The 22,345-nt window shown below is 46.9% G+C and overlaps 1 long non-coding RNA gene across 1 annotated transcript in view; it reads right to left on the bottom strand.

The window, feature by feature from the left end:
• LOC138294171 (uncharacterized) overlaps positions 1-22,345 on the bottom strand; it is a 71,342-nt gene that overhangs the window by 24,672 nt on the left and 24,325 nt on the right. The gene's annotated exons all lie outside the window — the stretch shown is intronic.

Below are 22,345 nucleotides of genomic sequence, written 5' to 3'. Positions count from 1 at the left end.
GTTGGAGGGGGAACGGTAGAAACAGGGACAATGGCTGCCATGAGAGAGGAGGTCAGAGCCTGAATCGATCTCTGTTGGGGCGTCAATCCACTGTGAATGCCCTCCAGGAATGCATTAGATTGCTGCATCTGGGCTGCCAGCCCCTGGATGGCATTCTCAATGGTTGATTGCCCTACAGAGATGGATCTCAGGAGGGCAATATCCTCCTCACTCAGGGCAGCAGGGCTCACTGGGGCTGGGCCTGAAGTGCCTGGGGCGAAGGAGATGCCCATCCTCCTGGGTGAGCGGGCACGGGCAACTCGCTGAGGGGCTACTGGGAGGGCGGTGCTGGTACGGGGTAGCGGCTGTACCTGCAACTGGGGTGGTCACAGAGGTGTCTGCCACCACCAGGGAGCTCCCATCGGAGGAGGTAGCAGAGTCTGTATTGTCCCCTCCAGTCTCTGCCGTGGTGGTCCCCTCGCCCTCCATCCCACTGGTGCCCTCGGTGTCGGTGGGCTCTGCCTCCAGGGTCTTGTGGAATGCAGCTCCCTCTGTCGCCGGTGCCTCTGCTCCTCCGCCAGATGATGCTAATGCACATAAGGACAGGATGACAAAACAAGAAAGGGGGGGAGAGAGACAAAGGATACACGGGGTCAATGACTGCACCAACACCACCGTTGGCGTACATAGCACCCTCACACACAGGGAACAGGCCTACGCACTATGCATTGCACTACCAGTGAAATGGCTACTCAACAAGGAATGAGGAGGGGTACACACCGCCAACTGCAGCACACCTGGGACCCACGCAGCCCTGACCAGTAGTGAATGCTAACAAGCTAGGTAAGCAGTATTTCCCCTTCAGCCCCTTAGCCGCCAGAGGACCTACGCTGTTATGTCTGGCCTGGCCTAGGGACACCTACTGACACACAACCACCACCTGGATACCACCCCCCCACAGCCGTGAGCATCAATGATGGCCACTGTACTCACCCCCATTGTGGCTGCTGTGATGCCCTCATGTGTCCATTCAGCTCAGGATAGGCCACCACCAGTATGCGGGCCATCGGGGGGGGGCAGGGTCCGACGGGCACCCCTTCCTCGTTGGGAGGCTGTCCCCAGCTGGGCCTCTGCGGTCTTACGTGCCCAGCATCTCAGGCCCTCCCACAGTTTGCAACAGTGGGTGCTCTGCCTGCCATAGACCCCCCCGGGTCCACACCTCCTTGGCGATGGCACGCCATATACCCTTCTTTTGATGGGCGCTGACCTGCAGAGGCAATACAGACAGGAGAACACCGTTAGACAAACAGCCCAGCCAGTAACACAAATGGCCCACCATACCCGTTTCCATCACCATTGGCACACACATAGCCTAGCACACAACGTGTACCCCGCCAAGTGGACATCCCCCCACCCCCCTTACACGAGGCCTTCACACACACAACTCCATGCATTCATGCCACATGCATTGTGCCCACAGTGTACTCACCTGTTGGTCTGGAGGCCCATACAGCAGTCAGTACTGGGGTAGGACCCCATCCACCAGTCACTCCAACTCCTCAGAAGTGAAGGCTGGGGCCCTTTCACCGGTCACACGTGCCATGGTTGGTTCCAGACACAGGTCACAGCAGCACATGCTGTGTAGGTCCTCTTCTATGGAAGGTCAGGAAACAAGTGAGGAATCAGTTAGAAAATGGCAGTCACGTCCGTGGCGGTGCATACCGTCACCACTGGAGTAGATCACCATTGGCCACTGTACTCCATAGGGCCTAATTATAACCAATGAGGAGCTGCACGGCGGTTCACGACCACCTACCGCCATGGCGCACAACGTCAGCAGCATTACCTCACTTCCACCTGTCCCTCCGCACATGACAGGCGGACGTCATTTCAGGGGGGGAACAGGCCTATGGATTATTGCTGCGTCACAGGATAAATAGGCACATACTTGACAAATTACACTGTCCCATAACATGTTTGCAGATTTCGGACTGCTGTTGTGGCTCCATTGTTCAGTTTGTTACAGCCTCCTCACTCTTTTGTCCCTTAGATACCTGCCGCTGCGAATGAATAGGAGATGGAGACATACCCCGTGTACAGATCCCTGGTGGTCTTGGCTACACTGGAGGACAGGCACATTATCCTCACCTATAGACTGGACAGGGCCACAATCACAGAGCTTGTGTGCCCTATTGGAGCCTGACATGATATCTGCTATCCGTCACCTCACTGGGATCCCCCCTCTTGTGCAAGTGCTATCAGTTCTCCATTTCCTGGCAAATGGTTCTTTCCAAGTGACAGTGGGTTTGGCAGCAGGAATGTCACAGCCAATGTTCTCAATAGCACTGACAAGAGTCTTGTCTGCCCTGATAAAACACATGTGCAGCTACATTGCATTCCCCCAGGTTTGGGATTTGGCCTCTGTGAAGGCCGGATTCTATGCAATGGGACATATCCCCAATATAATTGGTGCGATTGACGGAACACATATTGCATTTGTTCCCCCCCGCCAGAATGAACAGGTGTTCAGGAATCGTAACAGCTTCCACTCCATGAATGTGCAGATGGTGTGCTTGGTGGACCAGTACATCTCTCACGTCAATGCAAAGTATCCTGGGTCGGTGCATGATGCCTTTGTCCTGAGGAATAGCAGCATCCCAAATGTGATGACCCAACTACAGAGGCACAGGGTGTGGCTAACAGGTGAGCCCTGGTTCCCACCCAGTATATATTGGTGTATGCCTATGGTGTTGGCCATATAGGATAGTGTGTGGCTAAATGTTGTCCCTCAATATTTGCAGGTGACTCTGGTTACCCAAACCTATCATGGCTGCTGACCCCAGTGAGGAATGCCAGGACAAGGGTAGAAGAACGTTATAATGAGGCACGTGGGCGAACCAGAAGGATCATTGAAAGGACCTTTGGACTCCTGAAGGCCAGGTTCTGGTGCCTCCATCTGACAGGTGGATCCCTGTGCTACTCTCCCAAGAAGGTCTGCCAGATAGTAGTGGCATGCTGCATGTTGCACAACCTGGCCCTCAGACGCCATGTACCTTTTCTGCAGGAGGAGGAGACTGGAGATGGCCTTGTGGCAGCAGTAGACCCTGTGTACAGTGATGATGAGGAAGAGGATGAGGATGTGTACAACAGAACATCTGTGACCTGTCAGTACTTCCAATGACACACAGGTGAGACAGTGCAACTTTACATTTCAATGTCTTTGGTTTTATTCTGTGTGGCATTGGCATGCTGGCATTTCCCACTTGTTTGCCCACTTATTGTTCCCTCTGGATATTCATTTTGTAGATGTTGGTGATTTGACAAATACTCCTGGTGTGATCACAACAGCCAGCTACAGGTCATTAATTCTATGCTCATTCTATTTACAGTTCATTTGCAATGGTTGTAGCTGTTTCAATCAATACATATTTGAAATACATGACATACTCAAAGTCGATTTTTAACAAAGGGTGTTTATTGTGGTGCTACTATATAGAGGGGAATGTGCAATGGGATGGGGTGATGATGGAGGAAAGTCCAGGGTATTGTTCCAGTCTGTTTGTAGCACAGGTATATTGTCCATGGGGACATTGGAAGGGGAGCAATGGCAGTTCAAGGTGGACAAGGTGACTGAGTGGATCAGGAGAGTCTAATTTCCTGGCGGTGGTCTTGGCAAGTGTATCTGGCTTCTGCTTGGATCGCAGGTAACGTTTGCGGGGTGGTTCACCTTCTGCAGGGGGAGGGGTACTGGTGGCCTGTTGGTCCTGTGGCGGGGCCTCCTGGCCACTAGCGGCAGCGGAAATGGATGGCTGTTCAGATGACTGGCTAGTGGCAGGGGCCCGCTGGTGTGACACTGCCTCCCTCATTTTGTTGACCATGTCTGCCAGCACCCCTGCTATGGAGATCAGGGTGTTGTTGATGGCCTGCAAGTCCTCCTTGATCCCCTGATACTGTCCCTCCTGCAGCCGCCTGTTCTCCTGCACGTTGTCTAGGATCCAGCCCATTGTGTCCTGGGAATGTTGATAGGCTCCCAGGATCTCGGAGAATGCCTCCTGGAGAGGCGGTTCCCTGCTCCAGTCCTCCCTCTGGTGCACAGCAGTCCTCCCAGTGTCCTTGGTGGCCTGTGCCTCTGTCCTCTGAACCGTGTGCCCACTGCCACTTACCCCAGGTCCCTGATTGTCTTGTGTGTGAGGTGTGGACTGGGATCCCTGTACAGGTGGGCACACTGCTGATTGACGTGTCCTGGGGACAGAGGTTTGGGGATGCTGGGTGGGTGCTGTGATGTTGGTTCCTGATGGGGGAGGCTCTGTGGTGGTCTGTGACTGGGCTTGGGTGACCGGCTGTCCAGTGGTCCCTGATGGGCCAGGTAGATCGTCCAGATCCTGAAGTCCAGAGTTACTGTCACCACTGTGGGCCTTTTCTTTTGGGGGACTGGATAGTGATGGCACCTCCTCTCCAGTGTCATTGGCAGGGGTACCTATGGGGATGTAAATGATGTATTATGCTTCATGTGCATGTCATATTGTACATCCCTGGCTTCCCCTCTACGGTTGGTATTGGCCTGTCAGCTTTTACTTGTGTATGGTAGTGTATGGTGGGATTGTTAGTTTCCCTATGCTGTGCATGCCTTAGTGATGAGTGTCCATGCAGGGCTGTGAGGGGTGTCCATGCATTGGTACAGCATGCAGGGCTTGTCATTGGGATTAGTGCGATGTGATGGTGGGGTGTGTGGAATGAAGTGGCGTGATGGGAGTGAGGGTGAGGGTGTGTGATGGCATGAAGGTATGGGGGTGATAATTGTTGAAAGTTGACTTACCAGAGTCCAGTCCTCCGACTCCAGCTATGCCCTCAGGATGCAGTATTGCCAATACTTGCTCCTCCCATGCTGTGAGTTGTGGGGGAGGAGGTAGGGGTCCACTGCCAGTCCTCTGTATAGCGAGGTGGTGTCTTGCTGCTATGGAACATACCTTCCCCTGTAGGTCATTTCTCTTCCTGATGTCGTCCCTTGTTCTGGGGTGCTGTCCCACATCGTTGACCCTGTCCACGATTCGCTGCCATAGCTCCGTCTTCCTAGCTATTGATATTTGCTGCACCTGTGCTCCAAATAGCTGTGGCTCTACCCTGACGATTTCCTCCACCATGACCCTTAACTCCTCCTCAGTGAAACGGGGGTGCCTTTGTGGTGTCATGGGTGTTGTGTGATGTATGTTGGTGAGGGTGTGTTGGGTAATGTGAATGGGGTGTGTGATGTGGAGTGCGTGAGGGGTGTATGGGTGTGAGTGGTGTGTGGCTCTAGTTTTGGCAGTGGTCTTGGTGTCAGTCTTGTGCCAATGATTTGTATTCATAAAGGGTTGTGGGTAATGTGTGTGTGTGATTTATAGTGGTGTGGGTGTGGGGGTGCGTTGTGTGTATGGGTGTTAGATGTGTGTTGTTTAAATTGGCCAATGTGGTTTGTTTTATATGTGGGTGTCCATTGTGAGAGCGGCGGTATGTACAGCCAATGGTTTACCGCTGTTGAATGTCCGCCTTGGTGATTTGTGGGTCATAATGTGATGGGTGTTGTTCTGTTGGCGTAACGGTGTGGGTTTTGGTACTGCCAGTTGATCACTGACCTTTGGTCTAGCGGATTTGTGTATGTGGCTGTATTCTGTCAGATTGGTGTGTATGTGTCATAATATGGTGCATGGATATCCGCCACTGCGGCGGTAAGTTGGCTGCCGTCAGCGTGGCGGTAAGCAGGATTTACTGCCAGTGTCATAATGAGGGCCTAAGATTGGGGCAAGGAGCACAAACTATGGAATATAAGCATGGCTCTTAGGTTCTTGTGTTATGAACCCTACCACTGCTTTCATGCCTCATGGCATTTGCTATTTCTATTTGACACACTGATCAACAGAGAAGATGGTGCATTCCCTGGTCATGATTTTGGAGAGACCTCCCTTTAAAACAAAAGCTTCCCCTTCACCTTTTTGAGACAACACATAATTCAAAATTTACCATGGGTAGCGCAGGAGACCTGGGATGTCCAGGTCAGTTTGTCATCTTATAAACCAAACTCATTGTACATAAGACTCTCTGAGGTGAGGTTTTGGTTATATTCCACCATCAGGAGAAACTTCCAAAGCAACTTAAACATGAGGTTCTTTTTTCATGATTGATCATTTCTCTGGTGTGTAACAAGGCTGGTCTAAATTCACTGCATTGGTTTTTATCAGAGAATCAATGTCAAAATGATCATCATGAGGACTACCTTTTGAGATTATGAAAGAGCAACACTGCACATCAGTAACACAACACCACCACCAGTGAATACTGGAGTATTACATGGACAGGTACAGGCTAGGCCAGTGCAAACAAGTACAGCTCTTCTACTCTCTTCCATGCTGTACTTGACTCTCAGTGGCATCAGCAGGTCACGGCATCTGGGCATTTAACCAGCAGTTCATCTGATGGGTTCCATGTATCTGTTAGGTGTTGCAACAAGGACATGGAGGCTGCCAGCTAGACACAGGTAAATAATGCTCACTGACAGAATGCTGGGATTATTTGCACCTTAATCTGTGCATTTAAGCAGCAAAGCATAGTGCTGGGATCGGTCTATATTATTAGGGACATAGAGAATGGTGCAGTACTCTTGCCTCCCTCTGATGCTTTTTGCCTTCCAATGGGTACCATAGAGCACGTGGGCCAATGGAGACAGCACTCTGGCCTGGGGCTGCCTAGGAGTTCTGCACTGTGGAATTTGCAGGCACGGCTATGGTAATGCTTTTGGACTACTTATCATTCACTTCTCTTCTGGCATTCAGTGGTATCTCTGTCTGGACCTGCTCTTCTTGGCAACAGATTGTAACTAGAGTCTAATAGTAATCCAGAATTTTTTTTTTCCAGGAGGAAGCAAAAAACTGGAAACCAGAAAACATTTCCAACTGTCCAGGCCAAACAGTAAGGTAAAAAGCAGTAATAAACAGGACCTGGGCGAGGCATAGAATCCACTAAGTGGACAATATAGCAAAAGCAATTCCAATGCAACTGGAGTCAAAACCGACTTTGCTTTTATAGTGTCAAACAGCAAGCGTCTATCCCAGAAATGGTTCGCCCATCTTGGATTGTGAATAAGTAAATAATAAACAATCAATTTAAAGTAAAATCATACATTGCTTCATCTAGGAATAGATCAAAACAATTGCAGCCCATAATATATGTAGTTAAATACTGAGAAATAGATCTCTTCTGTATGTGGTTTGAGAAGCCATCTTGCAGACAAATTGCTCCATAGTTCTCTGCATGTGCTAAAATGCGTCAGGGATAAAAGAAGATGACACTGCCCTAGGATGGTGTTGCATCATGCACAGCGAACTGAAGGAGGAGTGGAGGATGGCTGCAGGAATGAGAAGCAACATTGGGGCCTGCTTAACCCCGTCCTACCGTGCTGTGGATGAGCTAAGGGTAAAATCCTTACAGTCTCCAATATTCTTGTGAGGCTCTAAAACCAAGATTGGAACATGTACAGTACAGCCTCTACAAGAAACATATTCAATGAAGCTCACCTCGTATTCTGTCTGTGACAGTGTCTTAACTGCGAGCCTGTCTGAAGAATGTTTGTTCCACATGGCACAGTGACATGTGTGAATGGCCATCGCTGGATACGGAGAAGAGGAAAGTATTAAAAAAAGAAACTGTTTATTTTTTTAGAACACTCAAACTGAAATCCCTTCTAAATGTATTCCACAGCCAGACATTAAGGTACAGGAAATGGGTATGAACTCCAGTAAAGGATAAGAGGAATTCGGGGGATGGATATTGTTTGTTGTCACCTAATTTGTGAGATTTAATTTTACGGATTTATAATCTGAAGAAGGGGGAATAATCCTACATCCTCCTCCCTTTACTTTCTTTCACCCATGTCTAGGTCAAGATATATCTAGAAAGAGAAAGTGTAATTTTTATGTTTCATGTAGTGTTTATTTATTCTGTACCAGCCCAGTTTTACTAATTCCTGTTTACTAGTTGATCCCCTATGTGTTGTGCTAATTCTCCGGAATGCTTATCTGTTCACATACCATTAACCTCCAGCTGTTACTGACACTGAGGATCAGCTAAGTAGTGTTATTCTTTCTGTCTTGTAATAGCTCAAGGTTCAAGGCGTGTTCTGTAGGAGAGGACAGCTGAGGTCTGCAGGAAATACTGTTGAGTTGTGTGTAATTACCCTAGTCTTTGGTTAGGCCTTTTCTAATGTATGTTTTAAACTAATGAGGGAAAGACGAGAACTCTAAAATTAAGAAGTCCAAAAGTGTTGAATCTGTCAAGAGCATGTATAGCCACAACCTTTCAAGGGTGTTTGCACCCACTGTGATATTTTTGTTTCCTGACCCATCTGTTTCAATTATAACTAATGATATCTTTAACATATATATATTGTGTGCATGTTTCATTCATCAGAGATCTGTTCTGAAGTGTACCGGGCTCTCTGCAGCGCTGCAGCAAATAAACAAGATTTGTTTCCACATTTGCACTCTGTCCTATTTGTGAGCAGTAGAAATATTTATGCTCTATCAACTGGAGGCACTGCCTGAGGCAAACAGAATCAGTCCAGCCGGATTCTCTACACTGCAGTCCAGGGGCTGGTTTATTTTTCCTAGGTCTGATGTGTACACCCCCAGAGGGGATTGTGTTTCCTGGAGTCAGGACTAACCAAGGGACTGTCCACGTAACCACAATACACAAGACTGATTTCTTGCTTTCTCTCCGAACTATTGTAAATGCAGGCATCAAGATCAGGTAAGATTGAAATCACAAAGGTTTCTCCTTTGTTATGCTATGATGTATTAATTAGTCAACAATCTGTACAGCAAACAGGGGTTAACAAAATAGTATGGGTTAGAGTCCCTGGGGTAGAGTCCCCAACAAACTATTAGAGGTTAGAATCCCTACAAAAAGTATAAGGAGTTAAGTGTCCTGTTTCTCCTCTGAATAATGATGTTAAATTACCAGCCTACGTAAAATTTCCCGGATCTGTGCATATTTATGTGGTCCCTCAGAAGCAATACAATGGGTAATCTATTTTATATCACTTCACAGTATTAGGGGTAGGGACATTTTAAAGACCTGCAGGGATTAAATCACACTCACTTAAATCACTATATACCACTACAAAATTCCTGTGTCTGTGGCCAGAATAGTTTAAGGCAAAAAGAGAAATAAAAAAAAGAAGAAATAAAAACTGGAATACTGCATCTGTGATGTGACCTAGCTATGATAAAGGCATCCTCTTTATAGGACAAATTCCCTCACCCACTTAGAGGTGGCATTCTTAATCATAGGAAACCTCCTCGTCCCATCATAAAAACAGTGTACCAGATGTCTGTCTATCACCCCTAGACTGTAGTCCGGAAAGCCAAGCACACAGACAAGCAACGACAGGTGAACAGCATACACATTTGAGGGTGAGTCAAGCACAGCCAAAAGTTTTGCCTGCCTTTGAAATAATGATGAAAAAGGTACGTCAGTATGGACTTTTTCTGAAACAGTGAATTACTACACTAGGAAAAACTCAGACTTACAATTCCCAACTACAGGCATGTTTGCCTTTGAGAAATTAGATTATCTTCACAAAACATTGTATACACAAGGTAAGACAAAGATAAAAAGAACACAACTTGAAATATTAAATATATGGGAGAACTATGCAGGGAGTGATTGGTAAAACAGGCCATGGTACAAAGAGATAAGTTAAAGAATAGTAGAGGAGAGTCCAGGTAAATAAGGGACCAAAGAAAGGACAAAGGTAGGCAGGATGAATTAATAAAAGAAAAATAAAACTCAACCAGGCCTTCAGCACCATGGGAGCTAGAGCAAGAGCAGGTAAACTTTATTATAGATGGGTTACTAAATGGAATGATACGCCCCCCTCCACATGAACAGCTAAAATAGATAATAGACAAAAAGATGGAAGTGAATCACCTGTACAGTCTAAAACGTCAACATTACGTATAGTAGTTGCAGCAGTGGCCGCCACACATCTCAAGGGGAGGGGTGAAAATAAAAAATTAATAAACTTACCTTTATGGCCTCCTGCCGCCTTGCTCATTGCTCCTCTTCCCTTGATGTGGTATCTCAGCATTCATTGAGCACCAGCACAGGCTCCCCAGCAGTCCTGGCTCTGCTCTCATGCTAAAGCTAGCATAATAGCAGTATCAGAGTGGTCTGAGAGGCTTGGACTGCAACTCAGACACAACCCTGGGGCCTGTGCAGTTTCTCCAGCCCAGCTGTTCAACACAGCCAGGCTGGAGAAAGCTAAGTGCACATGTGTGTTTGACATAAATATCTGCACAAGCAACAGAGATCAGTGCATTGACTAGTGCATGTGAACTAAGCAAGGGGTTGATAGTAAATGTCTATACTGCTAGTCAGTATGCATTCGGAGTAGTCCATAGCTTTGGAAAGATGTGGCAAGAAAGAGGGTTTCTCCCATCCACAAGACAGAAAATAAAACATGGCCCGCTCATTGTAAAATTGAATGCATTAATTTATACATCTCATCGTGTTAATGTATTGACAATTGATCCTGTACACTTACGTCCCCATGACTTGAGGAAGTCAGCAACTCCCCCCCACCCCCAGGAGATACAAAAATGGCAAACAGAAGGAATATTATTGAATAAGATTGCCTGGTGTAATGGTTGGCAGTATGGCGCTAACTATACACAAACCTGTCCATTTGGGGCAGGATGCAATGTGCAGGCATTTCTCACAGTTTTGGAACTACAAAAACTTTTGCAAACATTCTAAAGTTCTATGTCAAACATGCATGACTTGCGGACTGCATAATGCTGGAACAGGAATATCAATGGAAAAATACATTTTATACCATTTGAGGCACATTTTGAACATTTTCAAACTGACTATATTGAGATGCCTCCAACAAACAAATATTGGTATGTACTGATGGTAGTCTATATGTTTTCAGGCTGGATAAAACCCTACCCCACGAAGTTGAATGATGCCATGAGTGTTGCAAAGAATGTGTAGAAGGAAATATTTCCAAGGATCAGGCTGCTTAAAATATGATCATCAGACAATGGGCTATTATTTTTTTAGTAAAGTGGTGAACTGGGTGACCAAAACCTTAGCCATCACGCAGACGTTCCATTCTGAATATCATCCACAAGCAGCGGATGCAGTGGAGAAACAGAACGACATACTGAAAGCCCAACTTGCGAAAATGTGTGCTGAAACAACCCTGACATGGGTGGACGTTCTGCCATTGGCACTTATGAGTGTGTGCACTACAGCTGGTTCAACAAACTATTGCATTGCCCTGACTAAGCAAGTACAACTTTCACACCAGCAGGTGTGGAAAGCCTTGCCAGAACCTCTGCATACCCTGGGGCATGACCTCAAACGTGGTGGGGGGGGTCCTAGTAAGAAAGGAAATTCAGAGAACTAACTGTCTGCAGCAGAGGTAAACAGGTCAGGTGCAAATTCTGCTGATGAACAACACTGGAGTAAATGTACTAATCATAAAAACTGGATACATGCCTCTCATGTGAAGAGGGCACTCGCATTGACGTGTCAAGAACAGTCTGAACCAGATTTAACCCAAACAGTGCATACCAACAGACCCCAATATAATCTGCGACCAAAAATGCAAAGGAACCACAAGGAATAAAAAACAAAATTGATAAAGGAATCATAAGTGCTAGGAACCTCAGTGAGCCTCATAGCTAGATGCTTTTGGGAAATAATGGATGCAAAAGAAAAGAGCGGTTGAAAGAACTGAAAAGAAAAAAATCTACAAAACCTGCTTGTATTATGATATTAGCATTTTTGATGTGTTGCTTATTAAGTTGTGCTATAATCATCTATGAAATACTAATGCCATTACATTGCCTACATTAGCTTCTGTATTACAAGATGATCATGATCATCACCATTATGAATATAAAGACAATGTTGCTATACAAACTGTGAATACTTATTACAGGAAACAAAGGGATGTTTCAGACTGTTAGATGTGTCTCCCAGCAACAGTAGAAAAAGGAATGCCTTTCTTACATCTTCATTTGTTATACGATGATTCATGTTTTATTATATATACAATTGTTATTCAAGAAGCAAACAAACTCATGAAACATATATATAGAAAAGGTAATTACATCTGGTTGTAGTAATTATGTACAGAGTCCAGTTGATAATTAAGGGGAGATTTCAGCATACAGACATTTGCTAAATTTTACTACCATGTCTAGGAGATCTAGGGATTTAATTATGCGGATGAATAACTCAAAAATAGAAAATTCCAATATTCCATATCTTATGTTATAAGTTAACATGCTAGGAAAATTATGTATGCATGCCAAGGGGTCACAAACATTACAGAAGTCCATCAGAGTGGTGGACAGTGTATATAATACTACATTTTCACTTACCAATAGTTTGTGGCCTAGCAAATTTTTAAATTGCAGGGGACAGAATCTATTGGATATGTGAAGTGAAAGCCTATACCTGACTACCTTCAAATTGGGAAGGTACTTGCTACTGTGTAATTGTATTTCCGCGTGTCAGACGTCACAGTAGAGACAGTATGAAGTATCAGATGGTGGCCTTTAAATGAAAAAAAGACAAAAAAAGAAAAAAACAACAAGAAAATTCAGTGGGAAAAAGAGTTTCCAAACTTGCAAACAGTCCCTTTATTTACCTTGGATAGGGATATCTCCCAATTCTTTGAAGATTAGGAGAATGGGTAGATTGCTTGAGACAATAATAAATGAAACATCTGTGGGAATAGCTCATCTAAAAGTATAAGTAGCTGCAGAACGCTTTACAAAATAGGACAGTTGAACTTAAATGGGCACTAATAATACCTACTAGGCCTACTAGTTGGGGGTTGTCTGTTAGTAAATGTGTTACCAAGCTGTGTCATCCTGTATATTAACATGTTGTCCTCAAATTACGAAGGTGATAATGGCAAGACCAAGGGCCATACAAGTTGATAATAGTGATGAAATATATGATAGGATGAAAATAGAAATAGATTAAAGTTGAACAAATTATAGAATATTAGTTCAAAAAGAAGGATTGAGAAAGTGTCATTTCTATGTTTCATGCAGTTCTTATTTATTCTGGACCAGCCAAGTTTTACTTATTCCTGTTCACTAGCTGATCCTCTATGTTTTGTTCTATTTCTGTGAAATGGATATCTGTTCGCATACCATTAACCTCGAACTGTGCCTGACGTTCAGGAACAGTTGAATAGTGTTATTCTTTCCTCTCTTGTAATAGCTCATAGTTCAAGACTTGTTCTGCAGGAGAGGACAGCTGAGGTCTGCAGGAAATTCTGCTGAGGTGTGTGTTTTTACCCTGGAAAGTCTCAGGATAGGCCTTTTCTAATTTATGTTGGAAACTAATGAGGGAAAGATGAGCCATCTAAAATGAATAAGTCCAAAAGTGGTAAATCTGTCAAGAACATGTATAGCCAAATCCTTTCAAGGGTGTTTGCAGCCTCTCTGATATTTATGTTTCATGACTCATCTGTTTCAATTATAACCAATGATGTCTTGAACATATATATATATTGTGTGCATGTTTCATTCAGCAGAGTTGCTGGTCTGAAGTCTACTGGGTTCTCTGCAGCACCACAGCTAAATAAACAAAATTATTTTCCACATCTGCATTCTGTACTATTTGTGAGCAGTGACATAAGTTCCACTCTGTCAAGAAGAAAGAGTTTTGCTTTCCTGCTGCCTCCCCTTAGCTACCCCCCCCTTAAAGAACATGTCACCCCATTGCTTCACATTTCTGCCTAGCGTGTGAGCTCCTGACCCCCAAAGACACCCTTCCCCCTTTACCTCTAACATCTGAACTGGCCTTGCCCTTCTTTAAGCCTGACTTCCCACTGAACTATTAAGTCACCATTGCCCCCTTTACCTCTGACACCCCAAAACCGAAGGTAACACTTGCCCCCTTCTACCTCTAATCCCCTGTACCCGAAAGTCACACTTGGCTCCCCTTTACTTCTTACCTTGCCAAACCCAAAAGTTGACTTTGTTCCCTTTACCTCCAATTCCCCAAACCATAAAGTTGCACTTGCCCTGCTACTACTACCCCGAACCCCAACGTCACCCATGTGTCCTTTAACTCTATCTAAAACCCCAGCCGCCCTTGCCTCAATTTACTTTTACCCACCAACTAACCCCAAAGTCACCTTTGCCTCCATTTACCTCGATCTTCCGACCCCCAAATTTACCTATCCTCCTTTTAACCACCCCAACCTCAAATTCCCCTTTACCTCCTTTTACCTCTAAAAACCGAACCCCAAAGTCACCATTGCCCCTTTAACTCTAGCCCTCTTACCACAAAGTGGCCCTTGCCCCACTTACCTCTAAACCCGCTGAACATCAAAGACGACCTAGCCCCTTTACCTCCACTCCCCCGAATCATGAAGTTGCCATTGCCTTCCTTTAGCTCTACCCCCAAAATGCAAATTTGTCCTTGTCCACCTTTACCTCTATCCCCCGCACTCTAAAGTTAGTCTTTCCCCATTTACCTCTACCCCAAACCCCAAAGTCGCCCTTCCTAATCTTTACCTGTAACCCCCAGAACTCAAAAGTCGCTCTTACCCTTTTTACCTCTAATCCTACATGAACCCCAAAGTCAGTCAGGCATGACACATCCCCGTCCCTTCCTTGAACACTCTCCTGCCTACACCCAAGTGCCCCTAAAGGTTTCATGAGCTATGTTTGATTTTTTTTCTACCTTTTGGTAAGTTTGGCTTACACCTTTGCCTCTGACTGTTTACCTGCTTCCTCTGTGCATGCACTGTTTAAGTCTCACCTGAAAAAATGCATGTGAGCCACTTCAAGACATTTTCTAAACTTACAGGGGGATTAGAGCCACCCCATTGCATTCCATTGGTAGGCTTCATTGTCACTTTCATTTCCTCACTTCTGTTTGGTGTTAGGAAGTGTTAGCTTCACTTCCTCTTTGTGTGGTTGTCCCTAACTCCTCAAGTGTTCCTCTTTTTATTTTATTTGCACCCCCTTCATACCTCCACCCAACAACCTTGTGATTTGTTTTAGCTGGAACCATTTTTTTAAATTAAAAGATGTAGGTTATTCAGAAAATGAAGGATTATAGAGCAAATGCATCAAGTCCATAACTATGCAGAAAACTCCACAGGGGCATAATCACATAACTTTCTTTTGCCCAGATTATATATTAATTAATATCAATTGATTAATGTACTACTTTTATATTATTAAGCTTTTGAATGTTATTTGTTTCTTTTTTTTTGAGTTACGTATTATATTTTAGTTACGAGTTTTGAGGGTTTATTTGTGATTGGGCTGTAAAATAAAATATATGTAATTTGATTGGAAATAAGTTAATTGTTTAATTAGTACTAACATATATATATATGGATATTGAGCCTGGATCTGAGGCTCAGTCCTTAAGGGAATGACATGACGAACTTGAGTTTCATCCCATTCCAATTGTTTCCATATTGGACTGGAGCAGGTTTTACAACCCATTCTCTGGAAAAATTTCCCTGATGTCCTCAGGTATTATGGGGGCAAATTCTACTTTATTCATCACCTCTCACCAAGAGTGCTTCTGTAATAAAGACTGGCGGCCAGTCGTCCTCTGCCAAGATGATGTCATAGGCATCAGAAAAATGTGACCAGAAGATTGTTTTTATTGGCAAGGAATATCCCTTCTATTGACGTAAAGCCCCTGTGGTCGGACTCAGCCAACTCCATTTTAAGTTGGCCACAGCGCCATCTGAAACAATGGAGGACACCATTTTAGATAATGGAGGTTGCCATCTTTGGACAATGGAGGCCACCATTTCTTTAACTTTATGCAAAATCGTTGTTATGTGTGCCATTTGACGCACATGTTGTTTGACCTTATCTTTCTAAGAACTGCAAAAGTGTCAGGTTATTCGACTAATGACACAGATAATAACAGCTGATGCAACATCTGTATGGGACATGTGTCTACTTATTACCATATCAAGGTCAAATAGGAAAAAATACAGATATATAGACAGAACAGTATAGGGTAAATGGAGGTCCACAAACCTTATATGTTCATAAAGAAACATCCGGGACACACACCTTGATGTACATAACCTATGTCAGACATTCCTAAATTTATGACGGACATTCTAATCTCTGATAAGATTTAGGGCCAGATGTATCAAGCCTTTTTGCATTCGCAAACGGTGCGAATGCCCGTTTGCGAAAGCAAAAATGCCTTTCAGTATTTATGAAAGGTATTCACAACGCAAATTTAAGGAATCGCTAAAATAGCGATTCCTTAAATTTGCGAGCCTGTTTAGAGAATCGCAAATTGCGATTCTCTAAATAAGAAATCGCAAATAAGGAATTCTTATTTGCGATTTCTAAACCACATGTAACAAGCAATTCCTTTATGCGAATTGGGCATTAAGGAATCGCTAATACCACCAAGTTCAACTTGGTGGTAACCATGTGCAAATTTTAAAAATGCATTAAAAATGCATTTTTTAAATTGACATGTAACGCATACATGCCCCTTAGGCATGTGTGCGCCTTACATGTCCTGAAATATTTCCTTGGGGTGCAGCAGAGGGGGCCTTAGGCCCCAGCACCCTGGGGTTTTGCATTTCCTAAATTGCGAATTCCAGTTAGGAATTCGCAATTTCGGAAATGCAAACATTTCGCAAATACGGGCCTACAGGCCCATAGGTGCAAATGGGGTCTGTATTGCAATTTGCAATTCGGTAATAGCATTTGCGATTTATAAGAAATCGCTATTACCGAATCGCAAATATGATACATTGCATTTTGCGAATGAGAAATAGCGATTTCTTAAAAATCGCTATTTCCGATTCGCAAATGCCTTTTTTGTTACATCTGGCCCTTAGTATATAAGGACTGCCACTTGACCACTTGTCTAGACAGGTCCTTTGTCCAGATTATCACACAAGATTTTGCCAGAAGACAGTCTCACCTACAGCCCGCGCACTTCAGAGATGCTACATCTCGCCCAGTGCTGATAAAGCTGAATCCCAGAGGAAGGCCAATACTGCAGTGTTTTTTTGTCCTTTGCAGGGAACAACGCCTTCACTGGTAACAGCTCTCGCTGTCAACAAGGTATGCAGTGCATTGCTTCTTCCTAGAAAACTCTAGACTGCAAGTTGCTCTGCTTTCATGCACTCTTAGTGTAGCACAAAGAAGTAGGTTTTAGGGTGTTAAGTTTTACATGACATTTTAACCATGTGAGAGATGTTAATTTTATTCTTGTTGCTTACAGCATGCTTTCTTGACATTTTTAGGGCAAAGCCTTCCAGACAGAGCAGCTGTCTATTTTGCTAAAGACATACTTGGGATATTCAGAAAGCTTTCGTGGAAATGCATTCCACCCATTGCTTACCATCGGCTTTGTGGTTTGTAACTCTAATTTTCTGGCTTTCTATTTGCCGGCTTTATTTGTTTTAGGCTGCCCAGGTTCAGTTCGTCCCTTGAAAGGAGCAAAGGGTTTTCACTCCTCATATGTTTGTTTTCTTCCACAAATGCTCCTTTCTGTTAATAGGCCACTAAATCTAAATCTTGTTATCTTGTCACATTTGCTGTACATACAAAGACAGAGATCAAATGTCAGGCTGTCTTCAAAGGGAAGTTGGTCTTTACTTTTTTTTCTATGACTTCAAAGTGACAGAATTTATGTGACAATCTTGCTGCATACCGGGGTAGGGCAGGGCTTTTCTAGCACACAACATTTAAATTAACTATGCAAATGTTTCAGAATATATCAGAATCAGGAATCCACAAATGAAGCTTATTTTTGTTAATTCTCAAATGTGTTGGAAACAAATACTTTAGTTTGATCAAAACAAATCCATACACTAGTGCTCATTACAACCTTGGCGGTCGGTGTTAAAGTGGCGGTAATACCGCAAACAGGCCGGCGGAAAACAAAATGGGATTACGACCGTGGCAGAAACCGGCAACATAGACAACCACTTTAACACCCCGACCGCCACGGCGGTAGAAACAAACACCGCCGCGGTAACCGCCAACAGACAGGCGGAAGACAAAGTACCGCCCACTGTATTTCAAGATGCCGTACCGCCACCTTTTCCGGGGCGGAACCAACGCTGTCAAAAGCACGGTGGAAACAGTACACAGAAGGGAAACCACTCACCTCTCGACACCCAAAGAGGAAGCAGGACGCCATGGAGCCCGAACTTCAGGTGTTACCTATGTTGGTTTACCTCCTCTTCTACCAGGAGTACGAACGGCGACGACTACGGTGAGTACTGCACCTACAACACAGGGGAGGGGGGAGGGGGGAGGAAAGAGAGTGACACACACGCAACACCCCCACCCTCACCCTCACACCCAACAACATACACACAAATACATGCATCAATATTACCTATACACCCCCCACCCCCTGGAAGAACGCAAGGACAAAAGGAAATGATTGTATCGATTGTAATCATTAAAAATCCATTAGTGAAAAGTCAAAATTCAGTATATACAAATATGTACACCAACTACACAAGTCCGGATAGTGTACCAATCATTGTCCGTGGACCACTGGGCCCAAAATGCATGGGCGAAGCCCACACATGATACCTGACTCGAAACGGAGAGAACACTGCTGGGGCGTCAGATCCAAAATACACAGGCACCTCAGGGGGAGGGGGAGGAGGGGCACCTCAGCCTGATGAACGCACAACGCCACTGTTGTACGAGGGGGCTCCATGACCATTGCTGTATCCTGGGGAGTGCAAAGCCATAGTCTCTCAAGTCTCTCCAGTGGGTGGTTTGCCCACCTCAAGTCTTTCCAGTGGGTGGTTTGCCCACTGCTCTGTCCTGGGGAGTGCAAAGCCACAGTCTCTCAAGTCTTTCCAGTGGGTGGTTTCCCCACTGCTCTATCCTGGGGAGGGCAAAGCCACAGTCTCTTAAGTCTCTCCAGTGGGTGGTTTGCCCACTGCTCTATCCTGGGGAGTGGAAAGCCACAGTCTCTCAAGTCTCTCCAGTGGGTGGTTTGCCCACTGCTCTATCCTGGGGAGTGCAAAGCCAAAGTCTCTCAAGTCTCTCCAGTGGGTGGTTTGCCCACTGCTTTATCCTGGGGAGTGCAAAGCCACAGTCTCTCAAGTGGATAACAGTCTCCACTGGTTCTGGAGGGGGCCTGGTGCCCAGAGTGCTTCATCCTGCCAAGGACTGAGGTAGTGGATGTCATTCTCCAGTGGTTCTGGAGGGGGCATGGTGCCCAGAGTGCTCCACGTGCAGTGTGGCGGGAGTGTGCGTGCCACGAGATTGGCGAGGTTCAGGTAGCATGATATGCCATGGAGGCAGCGACATACCCCACACTGCTGTGGCTTCGCATTCCACCTGCAGGTGCAAACATTGATGGAAGTCATGCCTCATGGAAGCTGCCCAGGGCCCAGGAACTCACCTCCAGCCTCAGACAACTGACCACTGGGGATGGTAGCCATGTCAGCAGTGGTGCTAGTGTCCGAGGACGCTGCGGGCCGGTGGTGGTACTTGCGGTGGTGTTTGTGGCGGTGGTGCTTGCGGTGGTGTCTGTGGCGGCGGTGCTTGTGGCGGTGTCTGTGGCGGCGGTGCTGGTGGCGGTGCATGGGTCAGCACCTGCTGAGGGACAAAGCAGGACGTCTTCTGCAGCCTCGGACGGCAGCCCACTGGGGAAGAGGCTGGGGACTGTCGCTGAGGCTGTAGACGTGCTGGGGGCAGTGCAGGTGGCGGTTGTGGTGTCGGGCAGCTAGCGGTGTTCGCCGCCGTACAGGTTGGCGTGGTCGTGGACAGAAGGTGTGACACTGGTCCCTCAGTCGGTGCCACCATGCCCTCTCCTGACCTGCTCTTCTCTTTGGCCCTTCCCCACCTTTGATGGTGCCGCAGTTGTCTTGCCACTATCCCCTTTTGTTTTTGCTGAGCCCTTGGTGGCTGGTAGTTTCAGCTTCTCCCTCCGGGATGTGGGCACCTTTTTCACCTTGGCCGGTGGCAGAATGTCCTTGCCCTCGCTACGTGGCACACCGGCAGCCCTGATGGGTGGCACACTCGATGACCCCGCAGTTGCTGGCACCACTGTGCCTGGGGATGTGGTGGCTGAGGTGCTGGGCTGGGACCTGGAAAGCCTGGCCCTAGGTGAAGGACGGGAGGTGTAGGGAAGTGGTCAATGTTAGCCAGGAAGAGTTTTTTAGACACACTGGACAGGGAGATGGAGGGGGTTTGGGAGTGGAGGTAGAGGTAGTGGTTGTAGGAGGTGTACGTCTGGTGAATTTGGGTGAAGGTGCATGGGCCGGAGGCTGTTGTGAGGTGGATGGCTGTTGGGAGGGTGTGTGCCTGCGTTTGTGTACTTTGGTAGGAGGGCTCAGTGACACACTGGGAGAGGACACTGGGGATGTGTGAATGGTAGTGGGGGTGGTGAGTACATGTGAGCGGTGTGTGGAGATGGGCGTGCTGGTGATGGAGGTAGTGGCTGAGAATGTAGTGCATGCAGGTGTGAGTGGAGACGAGACAGGGAGGGAGGAGGAGGTCATGGAGGAGGGGGACACAGTGGAGGCAGTGGATGTTGCTGTGTCTTCATGGGGATGATGCTTGTGTGAGTGCCTGTGTGATGATGTGTGGTGCTTCTGTTTTCCTGAGCCACTTTTGTGTGTTGATGTGTGTGCATGCTGGTCTGAAGGTGTGCTTGGGATAGGCTGAGGCACAGGGGATTGGGTCTAGGTGGAGGAAGTTGGAGGGGGGAGGCTGGACACAGGGACAATGGCTGCCATCAGTGCTGAGGCCAGAGCCTGAAATGCTCTCTGTTGGGCTGCCTGCCCAGAATGAATGCCCTCCAGGTATGCATTTGTTTTTTGCAAATGCCTCTCTACACCCTGGATGGCATTCACAATGTAGATTGCCCAACAGTGAGGGATCTCAGGAGGTCAATAGCCTCCTCACTGAGGGCAGCAGGGCTGACTGGGGCAGGGCCTAAGGTGCCTGGGGCGAAGGAGATGCTCACCCTCATGGGTGAGCGGGCATGGGACACATGCTGAGGGGCTGCTGGGAGGGCGGTGCTGGTAGGGGGGGTGGCGGCTGTACCTGTTGATGCGGTGGGCACAAAGGTGGCCGCCACCGCAAGGGAGCTCCCATCAGAGGAGGAGTCGCTGTCACTGCTGTCTGCTCCTGTCCCTGCCGTGGAGCTCCCCTCACCCTCTGCCCCACTGGTGGCTTCAGACTCCGTTGCTTCACCCTCCAGGGCCAAGTGGGTTGCAGCTCTCTCCTGCTCCGGTGCCAATGCTCCTCCGCCTGATGATGCTATTGCACACAAGAACAGGGAGACCACAAAAAGGGGGGGGGAGACAGAAGAAAGACATGTTCAGTGCATGCAACACCACTACAGTTGGCGGACACAACACACATGGAGCAGCCCTCTGCACTACGCCATGCACTGACAGTTCCTAGAAATTTCAGCTGACCATGGGGTACGAGGCCTAAGACCAATTGCTGCACACCTGGAAGTCACAGGAGCCTGACTAAGTGTAGATGGCTCTTACCACTGGTGGGGTTGGGGTGCCACATAGCCTGCCTCACAAGGGACCTTGCCTACTAAGTTCGCCCTGGCCTAGGGGAACCCACTGCCCACCTCCCCAACCCAGAGACCTCGTAATGTGTGCAGAGTCAGCTGAATGAGAGTGTACTCACCCCCTTGTGGCTGCTGTGATGCCCTCAAGCGTCCATCCAACTCCGGATAGGCCACCGACAGGATCCGGAACATCAGGGGGGTCATGGTGCGACGGGCACCACTCCCACGTTGGGAGGCCATCCCCAGCTGGTCCTCCGCTGTCTTCTTGCTCCAGCGGCGCAGGTCCTCCCATCTTTTAGGACAGTGGGTGCTCCGTCTGTGGTAGACCCCCAGGGTCCGGACGTCCTTGGCGATGGCACGCCAAATACCCTTCTTCTGGTGGGCGCTGACCTAGATGAATGGTACAGGGGGAAAGGAAATTACTTACCCGTCCGGACCGTCATACTCATTGCCCACCAGTTCTCCCCCATGCCCTGACGCACATACAATCAGCATCCGCACATGCAGGCCTCAGCCCCCCCCCATGTATCTTCCATCCACACCACTCAAAACAGGCATTGCCCATGCAGCATGCTCACAGTGTACTCACCTGTTTGTCTGGAGGACCGTACAGTTGCGTGTACTGGGGGAGGACCCCATCCACTAGTTTCTCCAACTCCTCCGAAGTGAATGCAGGGGCCCTTTCCCCAGACACTGTAGCCATTGTCGCTTCCAGACACAGGTCACAGCAGCACTTGCAGTGTTGGTCCTTTCCGGTTGAAGGTCAGGTATCAAGTGAGGC

This window comes from Pleurodeles waltl, chromosome 4_2 (assembly GCF_031143425.1).
Source record: "Pleurodeles waltl isolate 20211129_DDA chromosome 4_2, aPleWal1.hap1.20221129, whole genome shotgun sequence".
In the NCBI taxonomy this organism is placed as follows: Eukaryota; Metazoa; Chordata; class Amphibia; order Caudata; family Salamandridae; genus Pleurodeles; species Pleurodeles waltl.
The sequence above is the reverse complement of the archived record's forward strand: the minus strand, read 5'-3'. Positions and strand labels throughout refer to the sequence as shown.